The sequence below is a fragment of the Solanum verrucosum genome, unplaced genomic scaffold (genome assembly GCF_900185275.1).
Source record: "Solanum verrucosum unplaced genomic scaffold, falcon-dt-bn FXZP01000079.1, whole genome shotgun sequence".
Lineage (NCBI taxonomy): Eukaryota > Viridiplantae > Streptophyta > Magnoliopsida > Solanales > Solanaceae > Solanum > Solanum verrucosum.
Window position 1 is genome coordinate 1,621,077 of NW_026020368.1, and position 15,169 is coordinate 1,636,245.

A 15,169-nucleotide genomic window follows, 5' to 3' on the forward strand; every position below is an offset into this window, starting at 1 on the left:
TTAGTGACTTGTATTAAATTCATCTGATAGGGAGGAAGGTCTAAGCCAGCACATAAACTTAATACTTCATTACTATTTAATCTTGGTAATTAAAAGGAAGAACTCTAATCACCATGTAATATATTCTTTGTACCAACTTTAAAAAAGAAATAAAAATTCAAAGACCTACGGTTTTCACAAAGTATCATCACACATATATGTACCATTACATGCAAAAAAAATATTTCACATAACATTGTATAAACAAAATTATGAAAAAGAGCCCCTATTTTGATTTCTTGTTTGAGAGTTTTTCTTTTTCAAATATAATTTTAAAAAATGAAAATACACATATTATTCCATATCTATTTGAAAAGAAGGGGGACTAAAGTGTATATATTAAAACATAGAAAATGCTTTTGTATGTCCCACGTAGGTCACATGGGTGATGTCATAATTAAAGGGTATACCACAAATTTTTCAAGACTTGTGACTTAATGTCCAATTAAGTCTTGAGAGTGACTATTTTGCCAACTCTCCCGAGTAACACCTATCCTCTTGTTCAATTATTAATGTGTTTTGCCAACTCTCCCGAGTAACACCTATCCACTTGTTCAATTATTAATGGTTTAAATTTAATTTCCTTAAATATTAGTCTAACTATAATTAAAAATATCACTAACTCCTGCAAATCAACAAGAAAGATAAATTTTTTACACTATATAGTGTAGACATGTAATTTTTAACCCCTCCCCTCCCCCTAGATTTTTACAATACTTTAGCATTAAATATTTCTTTTATAGGCTTAGCTTGGACTTGGTTTTTCTCAGTGAGATCCCCTCCATTTCCCCAGTGCACCCTTCAATGAGTGACACCTATCCACGTGTTTAATTTATAATCAAAATCTAATTTTCTTAAATATTAGCTAACTATAATTAAAAACACACCAACTCTTGCAAATCAACAAGAAAGATAGATTCCAAAGAAAAACAATTGTTTGAATTGTGATCCTGTGAAATTGAACCAAAGACTTGGGTAATCTGGAGGTTAAACCCCCTAGAGAAATATGGAAATTTTCTTAAAAGATGGTTGCCCTCACTTTTGTTAATATGCATATTTATTGCCGCTAAAAAATTGTATTTATGGTAGGCTTAAGTTGGAATGATAAAACAGGAATAAGTTGAAGCAGATGTTGAGAGCAGATTGGACATTACCTTAGCTAGATATTTTGGTAGAAGTTGTTAGGGATATGGATATATACGTGTAATTAGTTAGAAAATATCAATTGTTAATTGGCAGCTTTATAGAGTAGGATATATACTTTGCAGTGGTCGTACAAGCTAACTGATTCATTTTTCTCAACATGTATAGAATTCAGTTTCACTATGGGGCGCTATCAATGTTGTTTAAGACTTTATACATAGTTTTTTTCTCTAGGGCTATCAATGGTGTTTAAGAATTTTTTACATAGGGTTTTTTGAATAATGTCTAAGAACACGTGATTTAATTTTGTCAACAAGAAATTTTAGGTGTCTTTAGGTGCTCAAATATAGCAACGTGTTGTATTTCTCTCTCTCCAATTTCTAAGTCTATAAATGCATGCACTTACTCAATTGATTACTCAAATGTAGCATGTTTACGTTAATTAAACCCATTAATTACCATCATTGTGTAAATTTTAGGATTGATGAAGAGTACATGATTTTTGGGAATCAAACATATCATTTGTATTCTATCTCTCTTGTATCACTTGTATTCAAAACTTTTGCATTAATATTCCTTCACTCTTGTATCACTTGTATTTAAAAAACTTACATCACTTGTATTCATGTAACATTCTGAAAATTTCTAAGTTAAGGCCCGAGCCATTCTTTATTTACATGTAAATTCATATCGGGTGAATTAAGTGGGGAAAAACTTAGCCAATAACAAAAACACCTTCAAAATCTGGTTGTCATGTGTACAAGTCTCTTGTGATGAAAACAAAATTAAAAAAATAAATACAAGTCTCAATGTTTTTGTTTCTCAAATAGAATAAAACAAAGCATAAAATAAGGAACAAGAGGACCCACCGGAATGACAAACAACTACCACTCAAAATCTTCTGAAAGCCTCAGAGAAAGATGAAGAGGAATGAACACACAGGTCCGGGCTCAAAACCTACATAGGTGTAGAAGCAAGGAGTGTGTCACTACTCGAGCCTACACCCTGGACATGGCCGACACTCGAGAACCATTTTTTGTCCCCAAGCTAACCCTCATCCTGGCTGACTACTAGTGGAAGACTAACTCAAGCATACAAATCTTAAAATTGAATAAAATTCATTGAACTCAATTACAAAATCTTTAACTCAAAAGTTTAACTCCAAATAAAATAGTTTAATCAACTCGCTAGAAATAGGAAACTCAAGTCTTTAAAACATTTTAAAAAATAAATGAAACAGACTTCTCAACCTCTATTGTCTATCTATAAAGCCTCTAAGTGAAAAAGATGGAAGTCGGGACAAGACCCACGACATCCTGACTAAACTGAAAAGTAAATGGAATCCTCCGGAAGCAAGAAAGCTCACCATAGCTAACTCGAACTGCAAGTGGTATCAACAAAGCGCCTGTTGATGACCCTAGCTATCTGTATCTACATCATGAAACGATACAGGCCAAATGGCATCAGTATATGGACTGTACGAGCATTTATGGGGAATTCTAAAGCATATACATAAGCTTGAACCGATGGAAAAGTAACATACTTACCTCTTCTCAACTCACTCAACTCAACTACCCAAGGAATACTCAAGGATATTCAAACTTACTCACTCAGAAGTACTCAAGGATAAGATACTCAACTCAGAGAAATAGGGCTCAACTCAATAATAAGATACTCAACCCTGTGAAAAATAGTTCAACTCAACTTAGAGAAATAGTGCTCAAATCAATAATAAGATATTGAACTCTAGATACTCAACTCTGGATTGCTCAACCCAAGATAAAGCAACAATAAAAGATGCAAAATATGGAAAGCTTTTAAAATAGTAGATGGCAACTCAATGTATTGAAGAATACAATAATAACTCAATTTGTATGCAAGGATACAATATAACTCTGTTTGTATATGAAAATATGAAATAAACTCTGTGGGAGATTCTCTAACCGACAACCATCACTATGAGCTATGTTATGATACAACGTCTAGCCAACACTGCCAGAACTGTCCTATACTTTGTCAGGGTATGTAACATACTACTAAGTGGATCCACTAGTCTATGCTAAAAAGCATTAAGGAATCATCTAAAAAGTATGACCCTTTCTACCCATATTGGCTACATGGTTTATGAGGACTTTGAGTTATCTGAACTAGTCCCCATATCGGTGCTCAATACTACTCCCAAAAATATAACTAGCTCATATGTTTAAAAACATAACATTTTTTGTGTTTTCAGATTATTACTCAAAATTCTTTCTGTAACATCCGACAATTTGAAATAGCTATGACGAGGCTTAGAATTTATTATTTTTGGAAAGAATTAAAATTCTGGAAATTTGGTTAAGTGTGGGAAAAAGTGAGTTTTTGGGCCGACTTTGAGCAGTCATAACTCCTAACTCAGGATGAGTTAGAAGTATTTATAGGTATGTTTGGAAATCCCTTGGAATGATCTTTCCAAGGCCGTCGAGTTTGCTCGATTCCGAGTTTGTATGAGTGAGTTATGCCCTTTGGAATTTGGGCAGTTGGCAGGGAAATCCGTCCAGAAATTTTAAGGGTATTTTGGTCTTTACCCTAACCAATTCTTTTGGCTATATTGTTGTGTTAGACTGATTTTTGGATTAGTTTTGTTCCATTTTAAAAAAGTGAGAGTGAGGGTGAGAGTGATAGTTAGGGCTTTTGAGAGAACAGGAGAAGAGAAGATCTAGCAAGGTTTCGTCAAGGATCGTCGTGGATATCTTCGGGGGTGATCCCTACTAGGTATGTGAGTTCATAGTGTTGGGGTTGGTCTTTCCCCCCACATGCCAAACTCGTATTATTTCAAGAAAAGATTGGGTGTGTTGTTGAAGTTGTTGGTTGTGTTGTTGATGTTGTTTTTTGTGTTGTTGAAGTTCTTGTTGATTTGAGACATGATTTGGTTGTGTTTTGAGTTGAATCTCTAGTATGTTGAGGGATTTTATGATCCTTAGTATTTGAGGTTGAAACCATTGAAGGTAAGGGAGGTTTAGAGTTGGAAAAATGAATGAGAAAAATCAAGTTTTCGGGGAAAAGGGCAGGGGCGTCGCGCCAACCAGCGCGCCCCAAAATGGACTCTGAGGTCCAGCCCTTGGGGCTGCGCCCCTAGCAGAGCCCCAACCAGATCCTTCTGACCTTTGAGGTCTGGCGCTCCGCGCCTCTCAGAGCACCAAGTTTTCCCATTCCTTCCCCACTTTTTCATACATGTTCCTAGGTATTGTACCTATGTTTCCTAGTTGTTTCCAACACTCCAAGGTACATTTAAACGTCAAGAACTCGTCCATAACATGTGATCAAACACCTTGAATTCATAATTCTAATTCGTGGAGAGTTAGTTTCCAAGTCAAGTGAAGTTAAGAGTTGAGTTTACAAGTTCAAGAAGGGAGTCAAAGCAAGTCTCTAAAGCTTTTCAAGAGTCTATGTTGAACATTTTAACTTCATTTTAAGGCTCAAGTTTCAAGCCAAGTAAAGAGTAAAGAGTCAAGATTTTCAAGTTGAGTAAAGAGTATAGAGTTGAGTTCATTTCTCAAAAAGTAGTAGGGAACTATGTATTCACAAAGAAGTTTTTAAATGTTTTTACATTTCAGTAAGAAAGGAACTATGATTCCAAAAGAGCCTTTGGGCTAGTTTTCAAGAAAAAGGAACATCGATTCCAAGTGAGCCTTCGGGCAAAGTTTTGAGTTATTATCTCAAATAAAGAAAGATGTCTTTAAAACACTTATGAGCTAAGTATTTTTGGGAGTAGTCTTGAGCACCGAATTGGGGACACGAGTTCATATTAACTCAACTCTCCATAAGAACCATGTAGCCAACATGGGAGTTAACGGGTCATACTTTTTAGATGATCACGTAAAGTTAAGCTAGTAGATCCACTTGGTAAAGTTAGCTTCCTATATCACGGCAAGGTATAGGATGATCCTTGGGCAACATGAGGTAAAACGTTGTATCACCACTAGGGCTCATAGTGGTGATTGTCGGTTAAAGAATCTCCCACTAAAGTTGTATTACTTTTATATAAGTAAAGTTGAGTTGTTATTGTTTTATCTTTAACAAGCTAAGTTGTTTACAATATTTTACAAGCTTTATATATTACATGTGTCTTATTGCTTTATATATTGAGTTCAGTTATTCATGAGTTGAACAGAGCCAAGGTAAGAGTTCCTTTGTACACTTTTCAAGCTTAAGTTGTGGTTTAGCTTTCCAGCTCGCATACTCGTACATTCAATGTACTGATGCTAGTTGGCCTGTATCTTATGACGATGCAGACACAGGTACCTAGGGTCAGCATTCAACACGCCGTTGATCCAGCTGAGCACTCCAGAGTCAGTGGTGAGCCTCTTTGTGTTTCGGAGGACTCGATTATGTTGTTCTCTTAGTGCTGTTTTATTAGGATGTTGCGGGATCTGTCCCAACATCCATCTCAGTGATATAGAGGCTTCATAGACAGTCAGTCAGTTTGGAGTCTCTCATCTATGTATATATGTAAATATTCTATTTTGAGACTGCAGTTGCCTTTTTGGCCAGATTTTATCAGTTAGGTTGTTTTATAACATTGCATTGCATTGAGTTATTCCGCTGAGTTAAGAAAGCCAGGCCAAGGGTTCGCTTGGGGGCCAGCAATGGTCTTCGAGTGCCAGCCATGTCCAGGGTGTAGGATTGAGGCATGACAGCAATGGTCTTCGAGTGCCGGCCACGTCCAGGGTGTAGGCTCGTGGAGTGACAAACTTGGTATCAGAGCCCAGAGTTCAAGAGTCCTAGGGAGTCTATGAAGCTGTGTCTGTAGAGTCCTCGTTATCGGTGTGAAGCGCGCCACATCTATAATTGGGAGGCTATAACATTTAGGAAGATTTCTTACTTCTTTCATACTCATCTCGTGCGTTAGAATTTATCTATAAAAAGTTTCTTTCTATTTCGTGTTTGCGCGTGTTTCAAAGGATCATGCTTCCACGAAGAGCAGTCAAAGTTCATCCAGCTATGAAGAGTGTTGAGGAATAAGAGTTATCAAATGCCCTAGAAGTGCAAACCCAGAAGAGATAAAATATGCTGATTGTCGTGAAGCTATCCGGATGTTAAGTCAAGTTGCGACCTATCATGTTGGGCAGAGAGACAATTGACATGAAGTGGTTGATACTTCAAGAATCCATGAATTCTTAAGGATGAACCCACCAGGCTTCACAGGTTCAAGTGTTACTGAGAATCCGGAGAACTTCATTGAGGAGCTAATAAGGGTATTTGATGTGATGCATGTTACTGAGTCGGAGAGGGTGGAACTAGATGCATACCAATTGAAGGGTGTTGCTAGAATCTGGTTTGACCAATGGAAAAATAATAGGGCTGAGGATGCGCCAGTAGTGAGTTGGGTTGTGTTTGAGAGTGCTCTCATGGGGCGTTTCTTTCCTCGTGAGTTGCGAGAGGTAAAGATCAAATAGTTTCTCACCCTTAATCCGAAGTCTATGAGTGTTCGTGAGTACAGTCTGAAGTTCACACAACTTTCCCGCTATGCTCCGAAGATGGTTGCTGACATGAGGAGCATGATGATTTTATATGTTGCTGGGTTGTCTCGTCAGTCAAGCAAGGAAGGCAAGGCAGTTATGCTAATAGGGGATATTGACTTAGCAAGATTTATGGTCCATTTACAACAAGTTGAGGAGAATAAGCCGAAGGATAGAGAATAGTTTAAGGATAAGAGGGCTAAGATAGTAGGGGACGAGTTCAGGCAGCAAAAGAATGATTCTAATCAGTCATCCCTCCCATAGAAACAGAAGGGACCTGCTCCACCATCTGCTAGTGCACCTGCACTTGAGAACAAAGATGGGTACAATAGAAATTCCTATAGTTTCAGGGCTAGACTTGCCTATCCTCAAGGCAGTATGGTACCAAGGGGTAATAAGGCCCTTGCATGTGCTAGGTGGGGTAGGGTTCATCCAGGGAAGTGTCGTCAAGGCTAGACAGGTTACTTTAAGTGTGGACAAGAGGGTCACTTCATGAAGGAGCGCCCAAAGAACAAACAAAGTAGTGGAGAGCTGGGCAGTAGGGCCCAATCTTCTTCAGTTGTCCCACCAGACAGGATGGCACCTAGAGGAGCTACTTCTAGTACCGGTGGAGGAGCGAATCGCCTCTATGCTATCACCAGTCACCACGAGCAAGAGAACTCTCCGATTGTGGTCACTGGTATGATCAAAGTCTTTGCTTTTGATGTGTATGCTTTGTTAGACCCAGGAGCAAGTTTATCTTTTGTAACTCCTTATGTTGCAAATAAGTTTGATGTTCTTCCTGAAAGACTTTGTGAACCCTTTTGTGTTTCTACACCTGTTGGGGAGTCTATTCTAGCAGAAAGTGTTTATCGTGATTGTCCTGTTTCCATCAATCACAAGAGCACCATGGCTGATTTGGTTGAATTAGACATGGTAGATTTCGATGTCATTCTGGGTATGGATTGGCTTCATGCTTGTTATGCATCGATAGATTGTAGAACTCGAGCAGTCAAGTTTCAGTTTCCGAGTGAGCCAGTCATAGAGTGGAGTAGCAGTTCAGCAGTGCCTAAGGGTCGTTTTATTTCGTACCTTAAGGCGAGAAAGTTAGTCTCAAAGGGTTGTATCTATCACTTAGTCCGAGTTATTGACTCTAGTGTTGAGATACCTTATTTTCAGTCAGTTCCTATAGTAAGAGAGTTTCCAGAAGTTTCTCCTGATGATCTACCCGAAATTCCTCCTGAGAGAGAAATAGATTTCGGCATAGACATCATTTCAGATATTTGTCCTATCTCTTTTTCGACTTATAGAATGGCACTAGCAGAGTTGAAAGAGTTAAAAGAGCAGTTAAAGGGATCTGTTAGATAAGGGTTTTAATTGACCAAGTTGACTCGGAAGAACAACAAATTTTCAACGGTCTGAAGCTTGTGAGGAAGAATTTCAAGAATGGAAAGAGAAGTTGACTACCGTCCAGTTATGATATTTGGTTCTTGAGTACATACTGAGTATCTGAATCTAAAATGGATTCGAGATCAATAGTCGAGTTTAGGCGAATCGGGGTGTAATGTGATGAGCTAGAGTTGGTTGTTGTAGTTTTTGCTTTGAATAAATGGCGTCATTGTTGTATGATATTCATGTGGGCGTGTTCACTCAGAATGAGATTAATCTCAGACAAAGAGAGAGTGGTTAAAGTTACTCAAGGGTTATGGCGTGAGTTTTCTTTATCACCCTGGTAAGGAATATGTTGTTGCTAATTCCTTAAGCAAGTTGTCTATGGGTAGCACCGCCCATATTGAAGATGGAAAGAGAGAGTTAGCAAAAGATGTGGATAGACTGGCACACCTGGGAGTCAGACTTTTAGATTCCGCAGAAGGAGGAATAGAAGTAGCAAGCGAGGCCGAGTCATCATTAGTGTCAGAAGTAGAAGGTGAGAAAGACCCAGACCCTATCTTGCTGGAATTTCAGGCAAAATGTTCATAAGAGTATTAGCTTTTGAACAAAGGGGAGATGGTGTTTCGAGGGATCAAGGTGGATTGTGGAATTTATTTCAAGGATAATTGAGATGATTACCTATCTTGCATGGAGTTGCTTACAACGATAGTTACCATTCTAGCATCCATATGGCTCGTTATGAGGCTCTTTATGGGTGGAGATATAGATCTCTTTTTGGATGCTTTGAAGTTAGTGAAGTAGGGTTGATAGATCCAGAGTTAGTTCATCAAACTATGGAGGAGGTGAAAGTGATTCAAGAGAGGTTGAAAACGACACCGAGTCGTCAAAAATCCTACACTGATGTTAGAAGAAGGGCGTTAGAGTTTGAAGTAGATGATTGGGTATGTTTGAAAGTTTCAACCATGAAAGGAGTCATGAGGAGGTTCCTATTCAGATTTTAGATCGCCAAATTCGTAGGTTGAGAACGAAAGATGTAGCATCAGTCAAGGTCCTTTGGAGGAACTAGATTGTTGAAGAAGAGATATCCATTTCTCTTCGAATCCGGAGGAAATGTAGATCAAGGTACTAATTTCCTTCTTGGTGTTCTTTAAGTTTTAGTGAGCATGTTGTTGTTGTTGTTTGCTTGGTTGCTTGTTGGGTGTTTGAGTTGATGTTACACCTTAGCTAGTAAGAGTAATCTCATTCGAGGACGAATGTTGCTAAGGGGGAGATATTGTAACATCCGACAATTTGAAATAGCTATGAAGAGGCTTAGAATTGGAATTTTATTATTTTTGGAAAGAATTAAAATTCTCGAAATTCGGTTAAGTGTGGGAAAAAGTGAGATTTTGGGCCGACTTTGAGCAGTCATAACTCCTAGCTCAGGTTGAGTTACGAATAGTTACAGTTAAGTTTGGAAATCCCTAGGAATGATCTTTCCAACGCCGTCGATTTTGCTCGATTCCGAGTTCGTATGAGTGAGTTATGCCCTTTGGAAGTTGGGCAGTTGGCAGGGAAATCCGTCCGAAAATTTTAAGGGTATTTTGGTCTGTTCCCTAACCAATTCTTTTGGCTATATTGTTGTGTTAGACTGATTTTCTGATCATTTTTGTTCCATTTTAAAAGAGTGAGAGTTAGGGCTTTTGAGAGAAGAGGAGAAGAAGACGAGAAAGAGTTGAGTTTACAAGTTCAAGAAGGGAGTCAAAGCAAGTCTCTAAAGCTTTTCAAGAGTCTATGTTGAACATTTTAACTTCATTTTAAGGATCAAGTTTCAAGCCAAGTAAAGAGTAAAGAGTCAAGAGTTTCAAGTTGAGTAAAGAGTATAGAGTTAAGTTCATTTCTCAAAAGTAGTAGGCAACTATGTATTCCCAAAGAAGTTTCTAAATGTTTTTACATTTGAGTAAGAAAGGAACTATGATTCCAAAAGAGCCTTTGGGCTAGTTTTCAAGAAAAAGGAACATCGATTCCAAGTGAGCCTTCGGGCAAAGTTTTGAGTTATTATCTCAAATAAAGAAAGATGTCTTTAAAACACTTATGAGCTAAGTATTTTTGGGAGTAGTCTTGAGCACCGAATTGGGGACACGAGTTCATATTAACTCAACTCTCCATAAGAACCATGTAGCCAACATGGGAGTTAACGGGTCACACTTTTTAGATGATCACGTAAAGTTAAGCTAGTAGATCCACTTGGTAAAGTTAGCTTCCTATATCACGGCAACGTATAGGATGATCCTTGGGCAACGTGAGGTAAAACGTTGTATCACCGCTAGGCTCATATTGGTGATTGTCGGTTAAAGAATCTCCCACTAAAGTTATATTACTTTTATATAAGTAAAGTTGAGTTGTTATTGTTTTATCTTTAACAAGCTAAGTTGTTTACAATGTTTTACAAGCTTTATATATTGCATGTGTCTTATTGCTTTATATATTGAGTTCAGTTATTCATGAGTTGAACAGAGCCAAGGTAAGAGTTCCTTTGTACTCTTTTCAAGCTTAAGTTGTGGTTTAGCTTTCCAGCTCGCATACTCGTACATTCAATGTACTAATGTTAGTTGGCCTGCATCTTATGACGATGCAGACACAGGTAGCAAGGGTCAGCATTCAGCACGCTGTTGATCCAGCTGAGCACTCCAGTGTCAGTGGTGAGCATATTTGTGTTCCGGAGGACTCGATTATGTTGTTCTCTTATTGGTGTTTTATTAGGATGTTGCGGGGTCTGTCCCAACATCCATCTCAGTGATATAGAGGCTTCATAGACAGTCAGTTAGTTAGTTTGGAGTCTCTCATCTATGTATATATGTAAATATTCTATTTTGAGACTGGAGTTGCCTTTTTGGCCAGACTTTATTAGTTAGGTTGTTGCATAACTTTGCATTGCATTGAGTTATTCCGCTGAGTTAAGAAAGCCAGGCCAAGGGTTCGCTTGGGGGCCAACAATGGTCTTCGAGTGCTAGCCATGTCCAGGGTGTAGGCTCGGGGCGCTATAGTCTCTGAGTGCCGGCCACGTCCAGAGTGTAGGCTCGGGGCGTGACAAATTTGGTATTAGAGCCCATAGTTCAAGAGTCCTAGGGAGTCTATGAAGCCGTGTCTGTAGAGTCCTCGTTATCGGTGTGAAGCGCACCACATCTATAATTGGGAGGCACATCTTAGTTCCCATGTATCATTTTAAAGAAAATGAACTCAACTCTACTCTTTTTCAAACTCAACTGCTCAAGTTTTAAGACAAGTTTAGAAAAATTTGTAAAAGAGTTCTCAAGATAGGGTTCATACCGAATTATGGACGTGAATGACTCAATTGAAGGTTTTCAATAACCATACATAGGACTCAATACTCGTAACTCAAGAACTCCAGAGCTTAGGAACTTCAAACATACTACACATTTCAAGAATGCTCAACTCAGAGGGTTCATACGGAATTATGTGCATGAACAACTCAACTCAAGGTATTCATGATACTACTCATCTCAAGAATGTTCAACTCATAGAGTTCATGCGGATTTATGGGCATGAACAACTCCACTCAAGAACTTCATGGGTAACATTTAATAGTCCCATGATTAGGAATATAATCTTAAAAGGGATTAGGAACTCAATGCTCAAGAACTTATAACTTAAAGATACTACTCCTCTAAAATATGCTAAATCTATGAAGTTCATGCAGAATTTATGGGCATGAATGACTCGACTCAAGGGTCTACATAACAATATGGAACTCATGTATACGAATATTCTCATTCTTATACTTACTTCCTCATTCTCATACTCACTTGCTCAAGTCTTGAAACAATTTATAAGTAATTGTAGAAGACTCCTCGAAAAGACTCAAAGGGACTTTCTCAAACAACTCTGAAGGACTCTCAAGACTTAACTCTTAACTCTACCTTGAATTTGAATTATGAATTAAAGGTTATGATTCATGTTATGAATGATTTCTAGATGTTTAGAAGTAGTTTAGAATCAAAGGGGTAGTAAAGGTACCCTTTGAAGGAACTCAGACGGACTAAACGATGGAGAACGGGTAGGGGCAAGCCCTCATCCTACAAACAAGTGTTTCTGGCACACTGCTGGTGCGGCGCACCAGCCCCAGCCCAGAAAACCAAGACGACTTTTCTTTCACATTTTCGGACCCTAACTCACCTAGAATCAAATAGTTTCTTCCCCAATCAATTAGATTCGAATACCCAACCAAAGTACACAAGAATCTACTCAAAAACAACTCTTAAAATCCAATGATTATCTCAAGAAATCATCAAACCCATTTTAATTCAAGAACGGAAACAATACTTCAAGAAACTAATCAAGAACTCAAACTCTTCAACTTCAAAAACGAAATTTCGCTGAAAATAACATGATTGGCGTGTGGGTGAATGAACCCAACACTATGAGAACTTACATACCTCTTAGGGATTAAACCCTTGGCGAAATAACCTTCGATTCACAAGAAAAACTCGATGAACGCTTTGAACCTTTTGCTCTTTTCTCCTCTGGAACTATCTTCTAAAACCCAAAGTGTATATTAGGATTTTAAAACTGAATCAAATCAGTTTACACTCCTAAAACCTTACTAAAAATGAATTAAATCTGATTGGGTAAGGAAAAGACCAAAATACCCCTCATATTTTCGGGTAACTTTTCTTAACTGGGTTGCCTGACTTCAAAAGGGCATATCGCACTCATCGGAACTCGAAACTTAGCAAACTAGTTGGCATTGGAAAGATAATCCAAAGACCTTTCATTTGATATCTTATGGGCCACCCAACTCATCATATACTGAAAGTTACGGTCGGTTGAAGTTGACCCAAAACTTAAAGAATCTTAGGAATAACTTGAATGAATTCTCTTTAGTTCTTTTCAGAACTCAAGGTGCTACATGTAGTGACCATAACACTTGCCTTAATTCAATCAAAACTCAATTTGAGACTTGAGATTTTCCTTTTCGAACAATGTCCAAGGCCACACAATCTAATCCAACAAGTAATCACCATAAGATTACGGAAATAACAACACCCATATCATATACTTTGAAATATGGGTCAAATCAACTCAAAAACCCAATTATGAAAATGAGGTTTGAATCCGAAAATCATTACAGAATACAGTATCCTAGTCACTTGGAAACTATTGGCGAAAACCATTTTAAAAACTGATAAGAATTTCACTCAAAATCATCATTTTATCAAGTTTTTGGGTTCTTGAAGAAATTCCAAATTATCATTCCAAAAATGCTAATTTGAACACTTAAATTCATTAATAAAAGGTAAATGAAGATTTAAGGTTAGAAATCATTACCTAACTGTTTCTTCTCAAAAACCTTGTTCTAATCGCCACACCAAAGCTTCCAAAACTAAAAAAATGATGAAATAAAGTTGAAACCCCGATTTTAAAAAATATTCCGCCTGGGTATAAAATTCTCATCGTGATGACCAAAGTTCCGTGATCGCGTGGAGTTAAATGGGTCAACTCATTAAGTTTGACCATCGCGATCACTCAAAACTCCACTCGATCGCGATGACCAGAACCCTAAAGCTTCACGATCGTGAAAGTCATCCACGAGATTGCGAAAAATAATTAACACTACACTAGAAACAACAAACCAACAATCAGACAAGGCATAAAATATTTTCGAAATGACCCTCAGGATTCTTTTGGAATCCCCTTCACACAAACCAAATATGCAACGACACTAAACTTTATGTTTCAGACTCAATGGAACCATCAAAATACGAATCCTAGGTCTACTTGACCCGAAACCCGTAAAAGTCAAGAAACGACCATAACGTAAGCTCGGGACCTCTAAATTTCAACCAAGACCTCTGCTAGACTTAAATTCATTCTCTGAATCCAATGGAACTGTCGGAAATCTGACCGAGCATCTGAATCTTTAATGTTGACCAAAGTCAACCCAAAGGCTAAAATTTTAATAATTTCCAACTTAGGACATCAAATCCATGAAAATACTCTGAATTGGAAACTGGCAACTCTCCTAGACTAATTTCCACATTCTAGAGTTGACGGAATCGATGAATTTTCATTCTAAGACTTAAATCTCCAAAAGACACCGAAAACCACTTTTTAACAAACTTTACCCTTTCAAACTTCCATAATTTTCATAATTAATAAGTTTTCACTCAAAACTCGAAACGAATTTTAAAATCAATCAAAAAAGACTAGAGGTCAATATTGGGAGGGGTAAAATGATAATTTTATGAAAAATTTCAAAAGGGACCTTCCGAGTCATTACATAGCTAGCTTAGACTCCCTCCATTTTTTTTATGTTAATAAATTTTAGTTTATCTAACTTTACCTTTACCATATGATAATGTATTAAGATTGGTATCCCAAACTCCAAGATGTAACTTTTTCATATCAATGATCATTGGAAACAATTTAATTATAAAAACATTGAACACCTGAAGCATGGATAATGTAATTTGGAAATTCAATATTGGCTGAGATAGGTCCTTCTTATATAATCATGTAAAATTAGGCTTTGGGCTTAAGTGACACCCCTAAAGCGAGCCCAAAAGAATAGGATTGTCCAAGCCTTATAAGGAGATAACACATCTCATTACCATCACTGTGAGACTTTTTCATTCTTCAAAAATATTATTGTTAGTGATCGAATTTAGTTTTATGATTAATTTAATTAGGAGTGGTATGAATTAATAACTTAAAATGTTGACGAGTCATAATCAGTGCGTCAAGTTAACTTTTTTTGTAATTGTTGTTTAGTTTGATTGTATCCTATTACAGAATCTAATATTTACAACAACGATGGGAGTTTTAGTAAATTAAATAATTATTAAATGGTACAATACATTAATCCAACTAAATAATAAAAAAGTTAAATAACCGTAACAAAGATACAATTTATTAAAACTTTATTATAACAACAGTACAATACAAACACAAATAGGATTACGATGCATTTTAAAGTGATGATAGTTAATAATCATCCAAACAAGCTGGAAATGAAATAAAAACAGGATTTAATAAAACTCAAGTGTCGTATATGTTTTAAAGATGAACATGACAGAAAAAAGACAAACCAACCACACTTTTGCTTAGTAAATTAA

General features: G+C 37.2%; 1 protein-coding gene and 1 pseudogene across 1 annotated transcript in view; both read left to right on the forward strand.

Moving 5' to 3' along the window:
• Nucleotides 1-15,169, forward strand: part of LOC125838099 (floral homeotic protein PMADS 2) — a 383,162-nt gene that overhangs the window by 243,019 nt on the left and 124,974 nt on the right. The gene's annotated exons all lie outside the window — the stretch shown is intronic.
• LOC125838087 (uncharacterized) lies at nt 6,130-7,721 on the forward strand (annotated as a pseudogene).